General features: G+C 36.7%; 1 long non-coding RNA gene across 1 annotated transcript in view; it reads left to right on the top strand.

Moving 5' to 3' along the window:
* Nucleotides 1–24,138, top strand: part of LOC131506373 (uncharacterized) — a 109,172-nt gene that overhangs the window by 788 nt on the left and 84,246 nt on the right. The window contains exon 2 of the long non-coding RNA XR_009258899.1: nucleotides 4,312–4,433. This is a non-coding gene — a long non-coding RNA (uncharacterized LOC131506373). The remainder of the gene's footprint in view (nucleotides 1–4,311; nucleotides 4,434–24,138) is intronic.

Below are 24,138 nucleotides of genomic sequence, written 5' to 3'. Positions count from 1 at the left end.
TCCAAAGCACGCTACTGGTGTTCATGAATGACCTACATTTCATGTTTACTCTAAAAGTCAGGTTTGGTTTACATGGTCCTTTGATAAATTTTGTGATGATTTTTATTTGGTAAAAAAGAATATAATCTCTTAAACTTCTTACAGAAGTTTGTTTTTGATGATTTGCTAACATAGTTTCATGAGTTAGTCACATACTTGAATCTGAAAGTGGAGCAGAGAGGCACTTGGGTGGCTTGGTTGGTTGAGCATCTGACTTTTGATTTCAGGTCAGGCCATGATCCTGTGGGATTCAGCTTCCCGCCTCTGGCTCTGCCTGGCTGGCAGGCATGGAGCCGGCTTAAGACTCCTTTTCTCTCTGCCCCTCCACTATTTGTTTTCTCTCTCTCTCTCTCTCTCAAAAATAAACAAACAAAAGTGGAGGAAGTAATATAAGTGTATTAGAATGGTGACCTATTAAACATAATTCTTTAAATAGTTATTTAACATTTACTTGGAAGGAGACCAAGCAGTGCAAAAAGGAGGGCCAGAGGAAGACACTGGGGTCAGTACTCTCTCAATATGTTGCCCTTAGAAACTCCTCCTTTGCCCTAAACTTGCATATGCCACTCAACCACAATAAAAGCTTGCCCTTTCCTGGACACGTTATTTTGAAGGCTTTTCAGCATGCCTTAGATGGCTAAGCGAAGCATTTGTCCTTTTTGTCTTCATTGAGCGGCAGAATTTAAGCAACAGGGTAATTTTATTTTATTTTTTTTAAATTCTTTTCAACGTTTATTTATTTTTGAGACAGAGAGACACAGAGCATGAACGGGGGAGGGTCAGAGAGAGGGAGACACAGAATCTGAAACAGGCTCCAGGCTCCGAGCTGTCAGCACAGAGCCTGACGTGGGGCTCGAACTCACGGACCGCGAGATCGTGACCTGAGCTGAAGTTGGCCGCTTAACTGACTGAGCCACCCAGGCGCCCCAGCAACAGGGTAATTTTAAAAAGCTTGTAACACTGCCTGGCACACAGGAAGTGGACCTGAGATGTGTGCTGATAAATTCAGTTGTCTGCATTTTCAGTGATACTTGGAATCCTAGAGAAATGGTACTATTTGTAGATCGGCATTCCAGGAGCCTGCCCAGGTGATCTCTTGTCTAGTCCTCCTCTGCTTGGATGTTATCACAAAGAAGCAAAAGATAATATGTGTTATAGATGCAAGGGGCACTAGTGTATATTGATAAATTGGAAGTCATGATGAAAATCCTTTAAGTAATGTTACCTAATTTTAGAAGAGGTAAGCATTTTTTTGTCCTTATTTTAAACTGATAAATGTTGAACAAATTGTCCAAATTTCTACATAGCTGTTGGTTAGTATAGAAATTGGATTAGGATCCAAATATGTCTGAAACCACAGCCCACACTCTTAAATCAGTAGAATATAGTGATCCCAACTGGCTGTAAGAAATAGCAGATATTGTCACCTAAATCTTGCCAGGAAAGAAAGTCCTCAGATAAATTATTCTGGACAATTGCCATTTCTCAAAATAGAGAACTGGTTTAGAGCTCAAAACCATATACAGCAACCTATCATATTCAGTTAACTAAATATGCACTCCCCCCCCACTCAACTTATGCTTAGAAGTTTGCCAACATTACCTTGTTTAATGTTGGATGTTGTATGAGTGTGTTCTTTTTTACGTGGCTATAGTGAATATTTGCTGAAACCTCATTTGAAATTATTTAGACATAAAGCATTTCCACTCTAATCTATTGCCTAGACTTACCCATTCAAATATGAGAGAATATAGGTCCTAAATTATTTACTGAGGAAAATCTTGAATCTAACTATAAGTGTTCTTACATGATTATGATTTGCTATTTATTGGAATATTTATTAAGTGCCTACATGTCTGGGACCATGCTAGATCCTGAGTATATGTTGGCAAAAGAAATAATGTTACTCTCTGCAGAAAGCTTATAAAGGGGAGGAGGAGGAAATAATACATAAGTAATGCTTAAATATAAAGTATGATTTTGATAAGCAATATAAAGAAAATAATGACATATCCATAACTTAGAATAACCAAGAAGTGCAACCAACTTATAAAGGAGCTCAGGTAACAGAGCCCTGAGAAAGATACATTTAGGCCATGGAAAGATGAGAGAAAGCCACCTATACCAAGAACTTCCTATAGGAAGAGTATTCTAGGTAGAAGTAACTGGCTTTGGAATACTTGGAGATGGGAAAGCCTTTCTAGCAAGTGAAGGAAGCTCGTTGTGACTGGGGTAGAGTGGACAAAGGAAAAAGAGACCTACAGCAAGGTTAGCTAGTGTCCAGAACTGTGGGGGCTTATGCTTACATGAAGGATATACTTACTCTCCTGATAGCTTTAGAACATCCACTGAGAGCCAGATGTTCTTAGAAGTGAGGTCCAATAGGCATGAGCCAACTCACGTGAACTTGAGCTAATGGAAAGATAAATACCAATTAAGTAATCATATAGTCAGTATAGAATGGTAATGTTAGAATTTGTCTAAAAGATTGATGATTGATGCTGTGAGAGTTAATGGAAAGATCTGACCTGGTGAGAGAGACCAAGAAGCCTTCTTAGTTAGAAGAATTGGAGCTTGAGTTGAGAGCTTGGTGATGAGCAACCAGAAGAAAAGAGGGATGGTGTGAATCACAGGTGTACATTCACATGGCATGGGGAATAATCTGTGGGGGAAACTAGTCCCTTTAATGTATGTGGACAGTCAGGACAGGAGGGGCAAGAAGAGAGGTAAGTGATACATTATAGAACTCTTGCTATAGTCGAGGTAAAAAAAACAAAAAACAAAAAAACAAACAAACAAAAAACAGCAGCGTCTATAACCAGGATGCTGGCAATGAAGTATAGAGAACTGGGCAATTTTGACATGTGTTGAGGATGTAAAAAGTCTGACTGACTGATTCATGTAGGATGCAAACAAGAGACGGAAAGCATGGATACTCTTGGGTTCCTGATTAAACGACACAGCGAAGGATGCTGCCATTTACTGGACTTGAGTAGGATTTGAAGAGATAGCTGAGAAGAACAATCAAGAGTTACTTTGTGGACAGGTTAACTTTGATGTTGACTTTTCAAGATGAGACTTCAAAGAAGGAATGCCAAGCATACTGTTGGTTGTGTAAATAAAAAGTGCACTGATACCTTATCTTGTAGTCATTAGCATTTAGATGTTAGGGATGCGGAGGTCCTGTGGTCTTGTATTGAGACACACGTGCTCGATGGGCTTTGACACTTGCATAAAATACTGCCATCGGAGTTATCAGGACTCTATAGTAGTCGTTACTGGCAGCATCAAATATCCATATTGCCAGTATTTAAGGTGTGTAATCCCGAACAATGTGTTATTCAACAATTTCCAGAATATTGGTTGTGAAAAATGTTTGTGAAAATAAAAAACTGAAAAATCTTCCAACTTTTGAAAGCTTGCAAAACGAATCTGTTTCTTGCATCTAACCAAGATTTCATAGCTGCCAAGTGAATTTATATATGTGTCATGCTTGTAGAAACCTTTATTTTGGTATGAAGGTGTTTTTATTGCGAGAGATACCTTTCTAATTTATCAGATGCATATGTTAATGATGTGAGACAACCAGGAAGCACAGCTGGATTTTGCAGACTTGATGTGTTTGGTTTCATTGTGTTTTGTTTTACAACATTGGCCAATGTAGTAAGTGGTATTGAAATAAATTTCTGGCCCCGAGATGGAGCTGTTCCTGCCTGGGATGCCCTATCAGAAAACTGAAACTCAGATAACTTCCATGTCCCTGCACTGCTCCAGCTGACCGGAAACACAGGATAAATGATCAGCCTTTCCCCAAACACCAAGCCAGCTCTGGGCCTCCTGACTCCAAACAAAGTGACTGTGGGACCCCAGCCTATCAGTTATTTTCTTTGTCTCTTCCTTGTTCTTTATTCTTTGTCCTATAAAAACTTGCCTTCCATCCCATTAAAAAAATTTTTTTAATGTTTATTTAATTTTGAGAGAGAGACAGAGTGAGAGTGAGGTAGGGGCAGAGAGAAAGGGAGACACAGAATCTGAAGCAGGCTCCGGGCTCCCAGCTGTCAGCACAGAGCCTGATGACGGGAGTCTTGAACCCATAAACTGCGAGATCATGACCTGAGCCAAAGTTGGCCATTTAACCGACTGAGCCACCCAGGCACCCCTACCCCATTTTGCAGTTCTCTGACAAAGAAGAACAAAAATCTATAAGCTTCATGAAGTGTTAAAGTTTGATTGTATCATTTAAATTGTCTTCTTTAATCATTTTTTTAACAGTTTTTGGCAACAAGGGATGAGATTTGAAGCTGAATGTTAATGGCCTATAGGGCAAGATGCTCAGACAAGGCACCTGCTGAACCCTTCGAGTTCACTGCTCTTCTTGTCCCCAAGAGCTGTGGGTAAGTCACTTTTGGATTTGAGTTTTTGTCATGTGTGCAGCCCTTCAATCCAAACCAATTTTATGTAAATAGATAGGTATGGTCCCCGGAAAGGTTTTGGGACCCTGGAAAGGTTCTGGAGTTTATTAAATTCCCGGAAACTTTTCAGGAACTGGGAGTCTGCAGTGGGTGGCGGCCATTAGGGCACTCGGAAACAGGGATTCCAGTGTCTAGAACCATTGGTGGTTGTAAGGAGAGTCACAGTACCTCAAGGTAAATCCACAGCATAAAGCACTTGAGGGACTTGGAGAAATCAATTAACACAGGAAATTGAGATTGTCTTGACCATCAAAATCTAAGTGGGCACAAGACTATGAAAAGCCGTGAAGGTGTTGGCCACTATAAAGACATCTTGTGAAAGGAATAACAAATCTTTTGCTAATGGGAATTTTAGAAGCCAGAGCCATCATACTGGTGGGTGAAGCTCAGAAAAGCTGTTAGAGCCATCACCACCTAGGTCTGAGACCCCTGTGCTAGCATCAGTTGGTCACGGGATGTTGGATTGACACCAGGTCACCTGGCAACCTCAGGCAAGTTGTTGTGAGACAGGATGCACTGTCAAACCCCATAAAATCCTTAGCCCAGCAGCGCATGCTTCTTAGGTATTAATTCAACTCTGAGAAGTCCAAGTCTTAGCTAGTGAAATGAGATCCTCAAGTTTCAAAGAACTGAGCATGCCATGCCACTTTCCAGCATAACGGCTTATTTGCGATCTAAAAACCATGGTTCTGGAAACCGCCAATATTTACAAAAACAGCAAAATATTACCAAGATGACCTAGAATTACAATGGCCATTATGCAAACATTCCAACTAGACAAGGTCTTTATTTGAAAAATACCCTTGAAAGCAAGGGATCCCAAATCAACAAAAAGAATGGGTTATTTTAACAGGCATGCGGAAACTTTCCAAGAGCTTCAAAATTCCAAAATAATTTCATTGAAGGATTTGTTTGAAAAGGCTAAGGAAAAGTGAAAGACACAAGAGGTACCTAAGACAAAAGACTGTAAGACTGATGGGACTCCCTCTTGCCCCCCTCTCCACCTTTACCTGAGTACTCAGAGTCTACTAATCCTCTGTCTCCATTGCCTTTCCACTCTAAGTAGACTACAGTACAGTAAACAAAAGCCCAAAGTTAGTCGTCTTATAGATGCCACTATCTATAAGCCCTTTAAGGGCCCCTCCGAGACTTGATGAGATGGTTGATGGGAATCCTAGAGATTCTCCGATAAATGGTGACCAGTCATTTCAAAGGCCAAGGGGAAACTAAAAATAAAATTAATGGAGACCTAGCAAATTCTGGTAGATACCCAAGCTATATTCTGTCTTAAACTCCACTTGCTCAAAGCAAATGGGATTCTGGGACAACTGGTAGAAGCCAGTGGAGAATGAGAATTCTTGCCAGAGGGAGCTCTCCAGTGCCTGGTCGAGAGAGGATAATAAAGTTTCACATTGTCCCTTCATTTCCAAGTTTAGACCCATTATTTGTTGATCCCATCACCTCCTTGCCTGTCTCGAGAACTTGGCTTGGCAGCTGTCAGGTTGGGGGCCTCCAAAATATGGGGAGGAAGGAAAAAAGACAGAAAATGCTCAATGGTCAGCATTGGCAGGTCAATGTGACCAGACAGAAGTAATGATTCTGCTCCATTTGTATGCAGCTCAGGTCCTACCTACAGATGCCTGCTCTCAGGGGAATTATTTTGTCTTTGTCTCTTTTAACATTGGGAGTGGCTCTGGATCTTGGGATGGGAGGGTCTTTCGCACCTTCTTTGGGGATGCCTCTTAGTCCAGAGTTGTTCAATACTGCCATGAATATTTACTGTTTTCCATGGCTGAAACCTGACACGATATTTCGAAGGATTTGTTTGTTTGTTTGTTTGTTTGTTTGTTTTTTAGTAGCTCTATAGTTAGAAGTTGACCAAATTGGAAGGTAGGGTTCAGAGCCTGTTCAGATGTTCATAACTTTTATTTTCTAAGCCTTCTTTCCTGAACTAAATAAAACTGTATACCCAGAGGGAAGGAAAAATATTCCAAAGACAAACTGCTGTAAATCTAGAAAATAGGGATCTTTTGATTTCTTAGTTGAAGATCTTCTCCCTGATACAAAGGAGCAAATTGAAGATAATATAGTTACATTGCTGAGTAAACACCTTGATATCTTTCAGGTTGCAACCCAATTCTTTGAGGAATGAAAAGCAACTGTCCTAAAATTAAGAACAACTTTTTAGAAGGAAAAAAAGAAAAACCTGGGGGACAGGCTATTTGGAAACTAGGCAAAATTGTTTGTCTCTCATGAATTGTTTTCTTTAATCATTCTTTGCCAGTGCTGAATGTAAATCCGGGCAGAAAGTAGTTAACAGACATCTCAAATGGCAAAACTGGGAGTGAAATGAATGAAATGTTTTAATGACCAATTGAAGTCAGAAATCCACACACTTGCCCAGAGTGGCCTAGAGTGGCCCTTGAATGTCCTGCTCAACTTCCATCACTCACTGTCTCTTCCTATTTCCGGGTACCATCTTTGCGTTCTGGAACCCATTTTCCAGACAAGTCTCTTAAAACTGAAATCTTGGAAGAGCCTTGTCTGCACTCTGAAGGAGTATGGACCGCTTAATTTTCCCTCCCCTTTTTGATCTATTACTTGGCTAGACCCCTGGTTGGCAGCAATAAATAGTTACCTAGTCAGACCTTGGAGTTAGCCTCACTTTTTTCTGTTTGTTCCATAATAACTTGTGAATTTACAAATTAATCCTATAGCATAGTTAGCGCAGGTATTTAAATAAAAGCTTGGACAGATGTATGGACTGAATGATACCTGGTATATGTATTCCTCCATATACCCTCAGGATCATTCTTGAGTTGAGCTAATTCATCTGATAGGGTACATTCTCAGCCACACTAATAGAGCCTTCAATTCTCATTACCAATTAACTTTGCTGTGATTGGTCATCAATGAAGAACATACTACATCTATGGAATTTCTTACTCTAAAATACATTCATTCTTAGTAGACAGTGAGGGTTTTATCACTTTCCAGTTCCACTCTCAAGTACAAATTTTGGAGGCTTCGGTTTCTTCCCATCACTGACTTGCGGGTGTTAAAAAGACACCACCGCCACCACCCCCAACAAAGTACAAGAAAACACCACACTGTATTCCCAGTTCAACCCCCTCTCTTCAACTCCGAGAATGCATCCCCAAAGAATGCAAAGGTGAGCTGTGAGGGCTCTTAGTAGAGGCTCATCACCCATTAATAACAAATATAGCTGAAATAGCTCTTTTGCATAGTGAAATTCTTATAAAAAAGTTCTCCTTATCTACAGAGGATGCCAGAAAGTGCAGAAACCAACCCTGTATATACACTTTTTGCTGTATGTACACACCTATGACAAAGCTTAATTTGTAAATTAGGCACAGAAGACTAACAATAAGAATTAATAATGTGAAATAATCTTAATATACAGTAATAAAAGTCCGAATGTGGTCTCTCTCTCAAAATATCTCACTGTACTCGGCCTTCTTGTGATGCTGTGAAATGATAAAACGCCGTTGTGTTTAGATGAAATGAGGTGGATGATGTAGGCATTGTGACGTAGTGTCAGGACACTGTCAACCTTTTGATCATTTCTCAGAAGGAAGATCATCTATCCACTCCTGGTCTGAAGCTGACAGTGGGTAACTGAAATTGTGGAAATTGAACCTGCAGATGGGGGTGTTGTGTGGAGACTACTATAGTCTTTGGTATTGACTTTTCCTCAGGCATTAATATTATGCTGACCCCAGTGGTACTTGATAGCCTCCAGTGAGGTCTCCTTTGCATCCCAAGCGGCTCTAACAGGCTTCTCTTTCCTTCCCTCCCAAGCCCACTACTCTTCCACCTCCTGCAATTTCAAGGGTGATCTCCACCTACTCCCTTCCCTCTGTAGCCTCAGTGGTTATGGGACAAGGATCACTTCCTCCTATCCTTTTTTGCCTCTGTAGTTGGGCAGTATTTTATTATAATCTACTGTGTAGGGCTTTTGTTTTGGTTTTACAAAGTCAGCCTGGAAGGCCTATAAACAAAAAGGAACACCAGTTTTTCTTGTCTCTATGCTTCCTCCAAAACTAACCTACTTCTCCTCAGTGCAATGAGATGTATCCAACTGGGTAGGAAAAATCTAGATACTAATGAGTCATAGAGATGGATAAAATAGGTGGAGAGGATTAGGAGTATGCCTCTCTTGATGAGAACTGAGTAAATATATGGAACTGTTGAATCACTATATCGTACCCCTGAAACGAATCTAACGCTGTTCTGATAACTACAATGGAATTAAAAAAACAAAACAAAACAAAAACAGCAAAAATGGCCATTTAGTGTTGCTGTATTGCTCCACAAATGTTATTGACTACCAATTAAACTAGGTTTCATTATGCAGATTCACGGGTCAAGTACTTGTTGGACCTAAGACCCAGTATTAGACACGTCATGCTACTTTTGAGATTTTATTCCACTGAATCAACACCATTTGGCTGCCAAAACCTCAGGGCAAAATGTATGACCTGTCAGTAATAGTAAAGGTAGAGATGACATTCAGAATAGGAATGTTTAATGTAGACTATGAAATGAGAACCCTGAAGGGGTGCCTGCATCTCTTAATCCGGGGCTCTCTTTAGAATGTGGAGTTACTTTATGTTACTTGGTTCTAGCTGTTAGTCTCCATACTCACAGAAAGTAAAAAAAAAAAAATCTCCATCTATATTTGAATATAGTATCTAAATATCTGTTATGTTGATAACTGGTGAATGATGATTTATTCTGCAAATATACCAAGAATTAACAACTCTTCTGCTTTTGGACCATCATCTTATTTTCTACATTTCACTGTATCCTATGTACATGACCCTTTGCTTCATAAATTCCTTGTTCAAAAGGTTATCAACAGTTTGTAGTTCTTGAATTTTATTATTTAAATAATTTCTAAAATGTTTGACATCCATTTGTGGTTTTACTGATCAGCAAGAAGTTGGCTTTTATTTTTTTTGATATGACACTATACAAGGTTATCATTATTTTTAATTCTTATGTGGTAGGTGTAAAAGATACATTCTTTTAAAGTATTGCATTTTCTTTTTAATTAGACAAGTCAAACATTCCGCATATCTAACCACATCCTACATGTAACCTTTAAAAAAATCAAAACCAAATAAAATATAAACTTTTATATCTACATAGATTTGGCTCTGGACAAAGGCAAAAGAACAGTTTTACATGTTTAATTTTAGATACAAAGATTTTCTGTCTTCCCCTAATGTAAAAAGCAGCTAAATATATTATTGTCAAGGTTTTCATGTAGAAATTTTTAAATGAATCCTAAATTCCTTAGGATATTTTAAGACTGTTTACCATGGAATAAGAATGGCTCTTTTTCTTAATTTTTTCTAAAGAGGTTTGGTCCTATTGAGATCTGTTGAAAAATTTAGAAAAGTAACTGATCCCATTGAATAAATAAAAGTTAGTGACAGTGATTAGCAGGAGATTAGGTTAGAATTTAGTGAATAGATCCCCGTATTTCTATGGTATTTCATTTAGAAAAGGTAAGAGAACAAACCCTTGAGAAACAGAGATATATTTGACGATGTTGCAGTGGGAGTCTGGCAAAGATGATGCCTTCAGAAAACAAGGGGGAAGAGATACTTTTGTTCTATCTTTGGGTAGGCCAATTAGCCATCTTGACTGCCTTACCTTTTTTGTCCTGTGGCCTCAGTCACTGTGTGGGTTCAAGTCTTAGTTTCTCTCTTTCTTATAATGGCCTTATTTCATTTGGATCATATCCCAGGTGATGTATGCAGGAATCATTGGTTAATGATCATGACAAAGAACGTCCTTAGGATTGTCTGAGTAGAGTCATCCAAAGACTTCTGTGTGTACATAAAAGCTTGATGGTATATGAGAGGCAAAAAGCTCAGACAATGAGTAGATCAAGGTTAAGAAATCCTGCTAGAGGGAAAGAAGCTTTGACACAGTGACAATGCATATGTCTCTATTTATTAAGTGTGATCTGTGTAATTTGTCCAGCTTCATCAGAAAAAGTGAAGCAACCAAATGAAAAATTGAAGGTGCAAATCCTCATAAATTTAGAAACCAGCAGTTTACACAGGTTTCTGAAATAATTGTTGTAATCATGGCTTCCATTTCCATTCATAACATAATTTTGAATATTAAAATTACTTTTGAAAATAAGTTCCATATTTAGTGACAGTTTATTAATTCTTAATTACATAGACATCTTGTAATGTTCTGAAACAATTTTATATTCAGGGTAATCTATATTATATTATAATACAATGACATGTTCTAACATAAATTCATATTCATTTGTATTCATATAAAGGTCTTAAAGTAAGAAAATTTTAAAACTAAATCTTTGTTAAAATGGAATGAGCGATATTTTTATGTAAAGGTAGAATTAATTTGGAATTTAAATGAGGGCTTAGTACACTCAAAAGAATTTTTGGTTGCTGTCATCTAATTAGAGGTTTTAATCTTTGATTCTCTCATTGAACTTCTAGAAAATAAAATTACTTTTGAATATGTTTTCCAGTATCAAAGACTTCAAGAAAATAACAGCCTGATAAAGATCTACCAGTGGATCAAAAGAACCTGATCATGACTAAAATATCTTTTTAAGTTACCTGTGGGAGAGACTAAACCACATTTATGATTATAGTATAGAACCATTCAAAGATAATGAAAATGAAAAAAAAATCTTAAAAAAAGATGATTATACTAATTTACTAAGAAGAACTGGAATGATTTCATATGGCTGAAATAATTAAATGTTCTTATTACATAACATTTTATAAACCATAGAAGTAAATGATCAACAAGAGTATGAGAATATAATTGCACTAAACATAATAAGCTGAAGTAATAAATTAAAAAGTTAGAGTAATTTCCTTATGTGTACAGTATTAATAGTTAACACTTATTGTCTGTGATATCTTGATTATTCCATAATTTATTCTGTTTTGACTGGGATATGTTGTGGAATCTCAAGGAAACAAAAACCAGTGTCTGAGATAGTTTCAGAGTTCTGAAGAGAAAGCTCTTCTATTTGGCTTCAAAGTTGAACCTAAGAATCTAACAGAGGCCTAGAGAGAAGCAAAGGAGTCAAAGCCCTGAGGAGTCAGGAAGCAATGTGAAACACAAGTAGACTGGTTTGGGTGAACTGATTCTGCACCTGTAATTTACCCAAAAAATGTAACGATAATATGAAATAATTTGTCCCTGAGTACTGGTTGTCTTTTATTTTTTTTAATTGTTTTTGCTTATTACTTATTTTTACACTATTTATATTAAGTTTATTAAATGTCTTTTATTTTAATCCCAATATAATTAATATCCAGATTTATATTAGTTTCAGGTGTACAATATAGCGATTCAACAATTCTATAAACATTGCTGAGTGCTTATCACGATAAGGGTACTCTTAATCCTTTTCACTTATTTCACACATTGGCCCACCCACCTCCCTTCTGGTGAACATCAGTTCTCTACAGTTAAGGGTCTTTTTTTTCTTTTTTTGTCTCTTTTTTCTTTGCTTTGTTTGTTAAATTCCACATTGAGTGAAATCATACAGTGTTTGTCTTTCTCTGTGTTATTTCACTTAGGATTATACCCTCTAGATCCATCCATGTTGTAGTAAATGGCAAGATTTCATTTTTTATGGCTGAATAATATTCCTGTGTGGTGTGTGTGTGTGTGTGTGTGTGTGTGTGTGTGTGTGTGTAATTTCTTCCTTATCCATTCATCTATCGATGGCTCTTAGGTTGCTCCCATATTTGGCTATTGTACATAATGCTGCAATAATCATAGAGGTGCGTATATCTGCTCAAATTAGAGTCTTTGTATTTGGGTAAAAACCCAGTAGTAGAATTACTGGATCATATTGTATTTCTAGTTTTAATTTTTTGAGGAACCCCATACTGTTTTCCAGAGTGGCTGCACCAATTTACATTCACACCAACAGTGTGGAAGGGTTCCATTTTCTTCACATCCTCACCAACACTTGTTTCTTGTGTTTTTAATTTTAGCCATTTGGAAAGGTGTGAGGTGATTATCTCCTTGTGGTTTTGGTTTGCGTTTCCCTGAAGATGAGTGATGTTGAGCATCTTTTCATGTGTCTGTTACTAATCTGTTTTCTTCTTTGGAGAAACGTCTATCCATGTCTTCTGACCAATTTTAATGGATTATTAGCGGTGTTGAAATTTATGTATTCAGAAACTAACCATTTATCCATTCTGTAATATGCAAATATCTTCTCCCATGTGCTAGGTTGTCTTTTAATTTTGTTGATTGTTTCCATCACTGTGATGTTTTTAATTTTGATGTAGTCCCAATAGTATATTTTTGATTTTGTTTCCCTTGCCTCAGCATACCAACCTAGAAAAATGTTGCTATGGCTGATGTTAGAGAGATTATTGCCTGTGCTCCCTCATGATTTCATGTCTCACCTTTAGGACCTTATGATTCATATCTCACATTTAGGACTTTAATCCGTTTTGAGTTTATTTTTCTGTATGGTGTGAAAATTTTATCCAGTTTCATTTTTTTTCATTCTAGCTCTCTAGTTTTCCCAATACCATTTTTTGGAGAGACTGTGTTTTCGCCAATGGATATTCTTTCCTGATTTGTCAAAGGTTAATTGACCATAAAGTTGTGGGTTCATTGATCTATATGTCTATTTTTGTGCTGTACTGTTTGCAGCACTATACTTTGTAACATAACTTGATGTCCACAATTGTTACGCCTCCAGCTTTGCTTTGCTTTTTCAAGATTGCTTTGGCTATTTAGGGTTTTTTGTGGTTCCATACAAAATTTAAGATTATTTGTTCTAGTTCTGTGAAAAACACTCTTGTTATTTTGATAGGGAGTGCATTATATCTGTAGAGGGCTTTGGGTAGGATGGGCATTTTAACAATATTTGTTCTTCTAGCCCATAAGTATGAAATATCTTTCCATTTGTTTATATATCCCTTCGATGTCTTTCATCATTGTTTTATAGTTTCAGAATAAGGTCTTTCACCTTCTTGGTTAGGTTTATTCCTAGGTACTTGATTATTTTTGGTTCAATTGTAAATGGGATTGTTTTTTTTTTAATTTTTCTTTCTGCTACTTATTAGTGTATAGAAGTGCAATGGATTTCTGTCTATTGATTTTGTATCCTGTGACCTTACTGAATTCATTTAGCAGTTCTAGAAGTTTTTGGTGATGTCGTGGGTTTTCTATATATAGTATCTTTTGCCAATAGTGAGAATTTTACTTATTCCTTAAAACTTTGGATGCCTTTTATTTCTTTTTACTTGTCTGATCACTGTGGCTAGGACTTTCAGTAGTATGTTGAAGAAAAGCCATCAGAGTGGACATCCTTGTCTTGCACCTGACCGTGGAGGGAAAACTCTCAGTTTTTCACCCTTGAGTATGTTATTAGCTTTGGGTTCTACATATATGGCCATTACTATGTTGAGGTTTGTTCCCTCTGAACTTACTTTCCTGAGGGTTTTATGAATGGATATTATACTTTTCACATACTATTTCTGCACCAATTTAAATGGTCATATAGTTTTCATTCATTCTCATATTGATGTGATATATTAAATTAATTGTTTTGTGAATATTATCCACCATTGCATCCCAGGAATGAATACCACTTAATGGTGATGAATGATTTTTTTAATTCATTGTTGTATGCAGTTTGCTAGTATTTTGTTGAGTATTTTTGCATAAGTGTTCATCAGAGATATTGGCCTATAGTTCTCTTTTTTTGTGGTGTCTTTATCTGGTTTTGGTATCAGGGTAATGCTGTCCTTATGGAATACATTTGGAAGGTTTTCTCCCACCTCTATTTTTTGGAATAGTTTGAGAAGAATAGGTATTAACTTTTTTTAAAATGTTAGATGGAATTCACCTGTGATGTGGTCACAGATAGATTGACCTGTCATCTGGACCTGACTTTTGTTTGTTGGAAAGTTTTTATTACTAATTCAATGTTCTTACTGTCTACCTAAATTTTCTGTTTCTTTCTGATTCAGTTTTGGGAGGTTATATGTTTTTAGGGATTTATCCACTTTCTAAGTTTTCCAGTTCTTTGGCATTTAATTTTTCATAATTTCTCTAATAATCTTTTGTATTTCTGTGCTTTCAGTTTTTATTTCTCCTATTTAATTTGTGATTTTGTTTCTTTGAGTTGTCTCTCTCTTTATTTGATTTCGGGTAAGGTTTATCAATTTTTTTTTTTTTTCAAAGAACCAGCTCCTGGTTTCAGTGTTCTCTTCTATTTTTTTTTAAGTTTTATTTCATTCATTTCTTCTCTAACCTTTATTTTTTCCTTCCTTCGTGTTTGGGATTTTATTTATTGTTCTTTTTCTAGCTCCTGTGGGTACAAGGTTAGGTTGTTGATTTGAGATTTCTCTTGCTTTTTGAGGTAAACGTGTATTGGTATGTACTTCCCTCTGACAACAGTTTTTACTGTATCCCAAAGATTTTGGACCATTGTATTTTCATTTTCATTTGTCTCCACGTGTGTGGTTTTTTTTTTCTTTTTAATTTTCCAGTTGACCCATTCATTGTTTCATAGCATGTAATATAACCTCCATGTATTTGTGTTCTTTCAGGTTTTTTTTTCTTGTGGTTGATTTCCAGTTTCACATAACATGGTCATTAGAAAAGATGAATGGTATGACTTTAGGTTTTTTGTTTGTTTGTTTAATTTGTTCAGATTTGCTTTGTGTCCTAAAATATGATCTATCCTGAAGAATGTTCCATGTGTACTTGAAAAATTTGTTTTTTGTGGTTGTAGGATGGAATATTCTGGATGTATCTGTTAGAACCATCTGGGTCAATGTACCATTCAAAGCCAGTGTTTTCATGTTGATTTCTGTTTGGATGATCTATCCATTGATGAAGTGGGCTTTTATAGTCTTCTACCATTATTGTATTGCTATCAATTACTTCCTTTATGTTTGTTATTAACTGCTTTATGTATTTGGGTGCTTTCATGTTGGGTGCATAAATATTTATAATTGTTATATTCTTGGATTTTTCTCTTTATGATTACACAGTGTTCTTATTTAACTCTTTTTAAAATGTGTTTTAAAGTTTATTGTCTGATATAAGTATTGCTACCCTGGCCTTCTTTTCACTTCCATTTGCATGACAAATAATTTTCCATCCCTTCACTTTGATTCTGCCTGTGTCCTTAGGTCTGAGATGAGTTTCTTGCAGGCAGCAGATAGATGAGTCTTGTTATTTCATCCATTCTGTGACATCACACTATGTCTTTTGATTGGAGCATTTAGTCCATTTACATTCAAAGTAATTATTGATGGCTAGGTACTTATTGCCATTTTGTTGCTAGTTGTTTCATAGTTCTTCTCTGTTCCTTTCTTCTCTTGATCTTTTCATTCATAGTATGCTGGCTTTCTTTAGTGATAAACATGGTTTCATCTCTATTTTTTATATATCTATTACCTGCTTTTGATTTGTGGTTACCATTAAGTTTATATAACATATTATGCATATAGCAGTCTAGTCTATAGTAACTTGATGGTCTGGTGTGTTTGGTGATCTTCCCCTCTCTCTGGGTCAAGACTCACTTTGGAGTGGTGCTGGTCCCCGTTGGGGCTGTTTGCACACTGCCACATTTCTGATGCTGCTTTGGAGGAACTCCTGCCCAGGGTGGTTTGCAAAGGAATTGAGATGTATGGTGTTAGCAAGACTTACACTGTCTTCTCTGAGAGGGGACCTGGAGCCACTTTGGAAAACTTACGCCTCAGGGCTTGAGTGGGGAGTCCACAGACGAATGTGGGGGCAGGACATATGGTGCCAGCAAGGTCCTACTTGTCCACTGAGGGAGGGGAGCTGCTACCACCTGGGAAAACTCCTGCTAGGCAGGCATAGTTGGAGGGGGTGGATCTGCAAACGTGCTCAGGGGCAGCTGGCAATGTTAGTAAGCTAGGTGGACAGTGTTCGAATTGAGCTGGTTCCTATCGGTGTTCCTGTGTCTAGTCTGGGTGGATGAGAGCAGGAAATGGTGCCCACCAGCTCTTTTATTGTTGGAGATGCCTCCCAAAGATCCTTGCCATCCAGTACATGCTCTGAGATTAGTAAACAAACCTCCCTCCTATAACTCAGTTTTTTTTTTCATTTTCTTTTTGTTGTTGTTATTTTTCCCCCAAATTGCTGCTTCTGTGCTGTATCTCAGTGGGACTGTTTGCTATGCTGTCTCTTTAAGGGTGGGGACTCCATTTCCTTTTGCTCTCTGGCTCTCCCAGAGCCCAGCCACCTGATTTTTAAAACTCCAGGCATTATGCCCTGCTGATTTTAAGAACTAGCAGAATTAGGCCCTTCTGGTTTTCAAAGCCAAATATCATAGGGGTTCCCTTTCTCATTTCAGGTCCCCAGTGCTTGGAGTGGAGTCTAGTCCTTTCCCCTCACATTGCCCCCAGTGTCCCTCCCTCCCAGGGACGGTTCTGTGGGTCACTTTGGCTCCCAACTGGGTCTCTGCTCTTCCTACCTTCTTTGATATGCCTTCTTCTCTTCATTTAGCTATGGAAAGTGTTATAAGTGTCAACACTTAACAAGTGTTAAAATACTTTAAGTCTTTTCCTTGGTTATGTACAATGATGGGGGTGTTAGCTAGTTGTTTCTGTGGACGAGGTGAGACTTAAGGGTCTACTCTTCCACCATCTTTCCCAAGAGTTCTGTGACCTATTTCTACTAGTTGTCTTTTAAATACTACATTTCCTGTTGCTGTCAGCACAGCAAGAGAGGTGAGTTCCTAGTACACATTGCATGACATGGATGACAGGTGTTAGACTGCGAGGTTGGTGTTAAAAGAGAAAAATTCCTTGATCTATTTGATCCTCATGTTCATGGAGTCCACATTTGGGAATTTTCTTTTTCTCTAAAATTTATTTGTATCCTCAAAAGTATTTTTGGCACTTTCATGGCATTTTGAGTAACTACAGAGCAACAAAATATTTGTCATCGAGTGTGTACCTTTCCAGCTGAGACTGAACCAGGTAAAGCTGTGTATTCCTGTCTCAACTTTCATACTGTAAACAAGTGTCCTTTTCATGGTCTATTTGGTGCTCTATTTTTCATATTTATTTCCTTTTTGTTGATGATTTCACTGTGAAATGCCCGAAGCATAGTGCTGAAGTGCTGTCCAGTGTTCCTAAGTGCAAGATGGCCGTGACATGCCTTATGGAGATAATAAAGATCTTAGATAAGCTTCATTTAGGCATGAGCTATAGTGCTGTTGGCCATGACTTTCATGTTAGAGAATCAACAATAATATTAAAATGGGTGTCTTTAAACAGAAACCTACATAAAACAATGCTATATATTGATTAGCTGAGAAAACTATAATAACCAGAGACTTTCAGGAAACTTACCCCATAATTCCCCTAAAACTAATGGTCCGGTATTTTCTAGTTCAGTGTTTACAGCAACTTTATAGAGTATAATTTCGGTAGATAACAAGAATCAACTGTACCCGGGTGCACTAGTTGGCTAGAGCTACAATAATAAAATGCTACAGGCTGGGTGGCTTAAACAACAGAAATTTATTTTCTCACAATTCAGAAAGTCAAAGTTCAAATTCAAGATGTCAGCACGTTTGGTTTCTTCTTTTTTTTTTTTTCTACTTATTTTTTTAATTTTATTTTTGTTAATTTGCATCCAGATTAGTTAGAAAATAGTGCAACAATGATTTCAGGAGTAGATTCCTTAATGCCCCTTACCCATTTAGCCCTTCCCCCCTCCCACAACCACTCCAGTAACCCTCTGTTTGTTCTCCATATTTAAGAATCTCTTATGTTTTGTCCCCCTCCCTGTTTTTATATTATTTGTTCTTCCCTTCGGTTCATCTATTCTGTGCTCTAAAGTCCTCATATGAGTAAAATCATAAGATGCTTCACTTAGCATAATACCCTCTGTGTGTGTGTGTGTGTGTGTGTGTGTGTATATATGTATGCATATATATATATATATATACATATATATATACACACACACACACACACACACACACACATACATATACCACATCTTCTTTATCCATTCAGCTATCGATGGACATTTGGGCTCTTTCCATACTTTGGCTATTGTCGATAGTGCTGCTATAAACATTGGGGTGCATGTGCCCCTTTGAAACAGTGTACCTGTATCCCTTGGATACATACCTAGTAGTGCAATTGTTGGGTCATAGGGTAGTTCTATTTTTTAGTTTTTTGGGAAACCTCCATACTGTTTTCTAGAGTGGCTGCACCAGTTTGCATTCCCACCAGCACTGTAAAAGAGATTTCCTCTTTCTCTACATCCTGGCCAATATCTGTTGTTTCCTGAGTTGTTAATTTTAGCCATTCTGACAGGTGTGAGCTGGCATCTCATTGTGGTTTTGATTTGTATTTCCCTGATGATGAGTCATGTTGAGCATGTTTTCATGTGTCTGTTAGCCATCTGGATGTCTTCTTTGGAGAAATGTCTATTCATGTCTTTTTCACATTTCTTCACTGGATTATTTGTTTTTTGGGTGTTGAGTTTGATAAGTTCTGTATAGATTTTGGATACTAACCCTTTATCTGATAATGTCGTTTGGAAATAATCTTTTTTCATTCTGTCGGTTGCCTTTTAGTTTTGCTGATGGTTTCCTTCACTCTGAAGAAGGTTTTTATTTTGATGGGGTCCCAATAGTTCATTTTTCCTTTTGTTTCCCTTGCCTCTGGAAATGTGTTGAGTAAGAAGTTGCTGCGGCCAAGATCAGGGAGGTTTTTGCCTGATTTGTCCTCGAGGATTTTGATGTCTTCCTGTCTTAACATTTAGGTCTTTCATCCATTTTGAGTTTATTTTTGTGTATGGTGTAAGAAAGTGGTCCAGGTTCATTCTTCTGCATGCTGCCTTCCAGTTTTCCCAGCACCACTTGCTGAAGAGACCATCTTTATTCCATTGGATATTCTTTGCTGCTTTGTTGAAGATTAGTTGGCCATACATTTGTGGGTCCATTTCTGGGTTCTCTATTGTGTTGCATTGATCTGAGTGTCTATTTTTGTGCCAATACCATACCATCTTGATGACTGCAGCTTTGTAATACAGCTTGAAATCCAGGATTGTGATGCCTCCAGCTTTGGTTTTCTTTTTCAAGATTGCTTTGGCTATTCTGGGTCTTTTCTGGTTCCATACAAATTTTAGGATTATTTGTTCTAGCTCTATGAAGAATGCTGGTGTTATTTTGACCTGTCTGCTTGGTTTGCAGTTGGCCACTGGCTTCCTGTTGTGTCTTCACATGGTCTTTCCTCTGTGTGCATGCATTTCTGGCGTCCCTTTGTGTGTCCAAATTTCCTCTTCTTATAAGTATGACACCAGTCATACTAGAATAGGGTCCACTATAAGGGTCTAATATTAACTTAATTACTTCTTTAAAGGCCCTTTTTCCAAATAGTGACACATTCTGAGGCACTGGGTTCAACATATGAATATTGGAGGGCACACAATTTAGTCCATAACAGTGAGTATCCAGCAACAATTAATTATTCCCAGCAGTTTTGTTGTCATACTTTTCTTCTCCTTTTCTTTTTCTGTTTTAGAAAGTTCTTGTATTTTATTATCAGTTGATTATTACTTAAAATTAATTATTATTATTTTTAGAAATACTAATTCCTGACTGCATATATATGAGTTTATGAATTTCCACATCCTGAGAATAGAACTCCAGATAATAATTCCCATATTTATTTGTTTTTATGGAAAACATGAAATTTGACTATTTAAGCTATATTTTATTTCTAATTAAGTCTTTTGCATAATTTATTCTTGGGTAACTTTGATATATTCAAGACCTGGGTATGAGTAATAAAGACAATGTTAAAAAATAATGATATTCTTTGATCCTTAAATTCTTGCATCAGATTTCTGGGCTCTCACCTGACCTACTCATTTTAATAAAATTTCTCACAGATTTCAAAGCAGCTTATACGTTCTGTTGCTGGCATTTTGGTTTTCCATGTATATTACAAGTTCCTACCCAACTTCCTGAGTTTAACTTCAGTTCAAAGTGGCACTCAGTTGTTGAATTTGATATCATTTCCTTTTAACTGTTACTGCCAACTGCTATTATGATTTTAAAATTAATATTTGGAATCTTGAACAGAGTGAATTCTCTTCTATTTCCCCCCAGAATCCCTAGGGTTACAATTATATTTGACTTACAGACTTTTTTTATAGTGCTTTATCTCAAGAAGTTCAAGTTCATATTTCTCAAATTTTTAGAAGTGCACAAGTTGTATCATAGAATATTGAGCCCTACAGTTTGTTTCTCTAAAAAGCTTATTCCCTGGATGATGCTCAGACCTTTAGAATTTTTCCTGCTAAGAACCAAGTTCATATTCCCTTAGCATATGCCCAAAGGATTTCCTTGTTTAATCTTTGCATCAAATTTCAATATACGTCAACTCAGTTCTTTATTTTATCTCCTTGGGAAATTCTTAGGATTTAACAAACAAATAGGACAAGCAACTGTTATATATTAGAAATTCATTTCAAAGGAGCTCCTGGCCCATTCTGATGTGAAGACGCTCAGTGTCCTCATGTAGGAACATTAAAACCCCCCACCAGGACATTTACTGTTATTTGTACTCACGGTGAAAAGAAACTGTGCCATCTATTCTTTTTCTTTTATTAAAGAAATCATTTCAATGTCTTCGGATAATTAAGACATTCTCTAGTAAACATTTAATATGAATTTAAAGCTTAATGCTTTATAATTATCTTTTAAAATTAATGCTTTGTGGATCATCTTATAGTGACTTAGCTCTAGATTGTATTTGTTTCCTCATGTCAGATAATTTCACTTACTCTATTATCCTTGGTTAAGTTAGGTGTTACCAGATTTTCTGTTAAAGTTTATAATCAAGGAAATAAACTGTGTACTTAATATAATTAAAGTGGTTTGGAAATGTGAAATGATCCCCAATTCCCTTCTAAACCTTTTTAAAATATATTAAACGCCAACAAATGAAAAATCCACAACTCTTTGTAAATTTTAAATCACAAACATTAGTCTTTGTAACATTGTTCCGAACCCACAGTTTTATATAAAAGATCATAAAAATGTTGATTGCATAGTCAGTAGAGTAAATATTAAATGATGTTCGAAAAGGCCTCTGTAGTCGTTCTTTGGCTTTATGACCAGAGTCTTCCATCTTCTCCATTTTTTTTGTTTTTTAGTGTTTATTTATTTTGAAAGAGAGAGTGTGCACATGTGCATGTGAGCAGGGGAGAGGGAGAAAGAATCCCAAGCAGGCTCCACACTGTCAGCACAGAGCCTGACGCGGGGCTGCATCTCACAGACCATGAGATCATGACCTGAGCTGAAATCAAGAGTCAGATGCTTAACCACCTGAGCCATCAAACCACCACTTTTCATTTTGTTTTTTAACATGTATAACTACTTAACCCTTTGAGGTTGAAAAAAATATTTTTAAACTACTTAGTAATACTATAACTACATACACTAATGTGTAGTATGCAGATGTTTGCATGTATTGTATCAGTTAATTCACTCTCCAAATCCAGTAAAATCCATTTAATCATAAAGTGGCTGAGAAAATGTAATCTTCACTGGAAGCCACATATTTGATTGTGTGACATTGGGATTTCTTGTGGGGTTTGGTAGCATAAGAAGGACCTCTGTGAAAAATCGTGATCTTTCTAGATTTTTCAGAGTGACAGGAGACACAGATATCACCAGTCTTATTTATTGCTTGGATTTTATTCCCACTTGACCCAGGATGACCAATTGAGCAGGATATGGGTCTATTTTTCTTCTGATTCATAACCTCCCAAGCAGTATTTTAGTGCTTGCATACCCAACATTTTCTCACTAATATGACCCATTGTTTCCAGAGTTGCTACTCTTATCAAATCAGCACCTAGAAAAGCACACTATTAATCTACTTTCAATTCTAGCAACTACAGACATTCTATCAGTAGTTAGGAAGATGGTCTCTTCAGGGATCTGGGCAAAAGCATTAATGCTGCTTCCTATGGTCCTTGCAAACACCTTGGTTCTCGGTGTTAAATATAGACAGTATCGGCAGTGGTTAAAGGATTTTTTTCCTTTTGATGTTTTTGTTATCAGTTCAGTTATCTTTTTTTTACGTTTTCATCAATTTTGCTTGTCTTTCTCTTTTTAAGAATTAGTTCTATTATTTTGATGGTAAAAGTCAGTATTTCCTTTTATGTATTTCTTTTTAACCTCATCAACTATAACCGAATATGGTAACCTAACTTCAAATCTTGTACAAAAATTTATATTATGTGAATTAACTAATGAATTGGGATAGATTTCCCCTGTTCTGATAGTGATATATAAAAACACTATGATAGTCAAGGTGATTCTGTAAATTTTATAACTGTTTACCCAATTCTTGTTAAATCTTGTTACAGCTAGAATGTTGTTCACTAGTTAACAGCAAACATAGGAAAAAATGAATCAAAATAAAGAATTCACAATTATGTTAGATATGGCATTTGTCTTACTAAATGGTAATATCAGTCTTATAAAGATATGAGTTAATGTATAAAAGATTATAAATAAACTGTCCTAAATAATCAGTGGTTAAGTGATAACCTGCTTTAAATTTATACAACTTATGTTGCAGGAATTTTATGTAATTTCCTTTACATTGTTGTAAAAATAGTTTGCCTGACATCATACTTGGCATATTTAGTATTTAATTCTGTCAAAGAATTTATTTTTAAATGACATAATAAAGTGGAGCAAATATTTTAGGATGAATATAAAAAATGGCATTAGTTCCTCTCTACCCCCTGCCAGTGATTCAGATACCCATGAATCTAATTATTTCAGCTGCCCTGAGGAAAAGGAAGGCTTTGAATAACTTAGAGTGATTTCTTTGCTTCAGAAAACACTCCTTTTATTCTTCTAAATACTTAAATCATTCTATCCCTTTAACCTTTAAAACCTTATAAAGCAGAATTATCTCAAGTTCTAAGATTCTTTGATTTTAAACGTTCACAGGAAAGATGTGCCAATGCCCAGTACTACAGAAAATTTTGGCATTGATTTAGAAGGCTAAATAGCTTTTCCTCTGAGAACTTAGAGGTACAGTGTTTTAACGTTTATGGTCTTTGCAAACTAAGTGCGAAGCGAAGTGACTACTAATGATTCCATGACATCCTGGGTAAAGGGAATCAGAGCACACTTCTCATTTTCGTTATAGTTGACCTTTGTTTGCTTAAATGCCATTCAAGCATTTTTGCCATTTAAACAGATGTTTTTTGCTCAAGATCCAAAGATCAACTTGGTCAACATTTTATTAATTTTACTGCAGATAAAATAAATCTAGTGTTTATGGAGAATTGGTACAGTTTCCTTCCTTTAAATGAGGTTAAGAATAGTAGTTGACTCATGGTGTTGTGACACGTGGATTACTAAAATGAAAACCACTTAGGACAGTACAGGCTCACAGTAAGTACCGTGCAGGGTTAACTACTACCATTGTTGTCATTAGTAGGTCTCTCTTCCATTATGTAACTAGTCACACAGAATGAGAATAAAGAATGCTCATCTGATGCTTGTTATGGTGCCTGTCCCTGCCTC

This window comes from Neofelis nebulosa, chromosome 3, assembly GCF_028018385.1.
Source record: "Neofelis nebulosa isolate mNeoNeb1 chromosome 3, mNeoNeb1.pri, whole genome shotgun sequence".
NCBI lineage: Eukaryota > Metazoa > Chordata > Mammalia > Carnivora > Felidae > Neofelis > Neofelis nebulosa.
The sequence above is the reverse complement of the archived record's forward strand: the minus strand, read 5'-3'. Positions and strand labels throughout refer to the sequence as shown.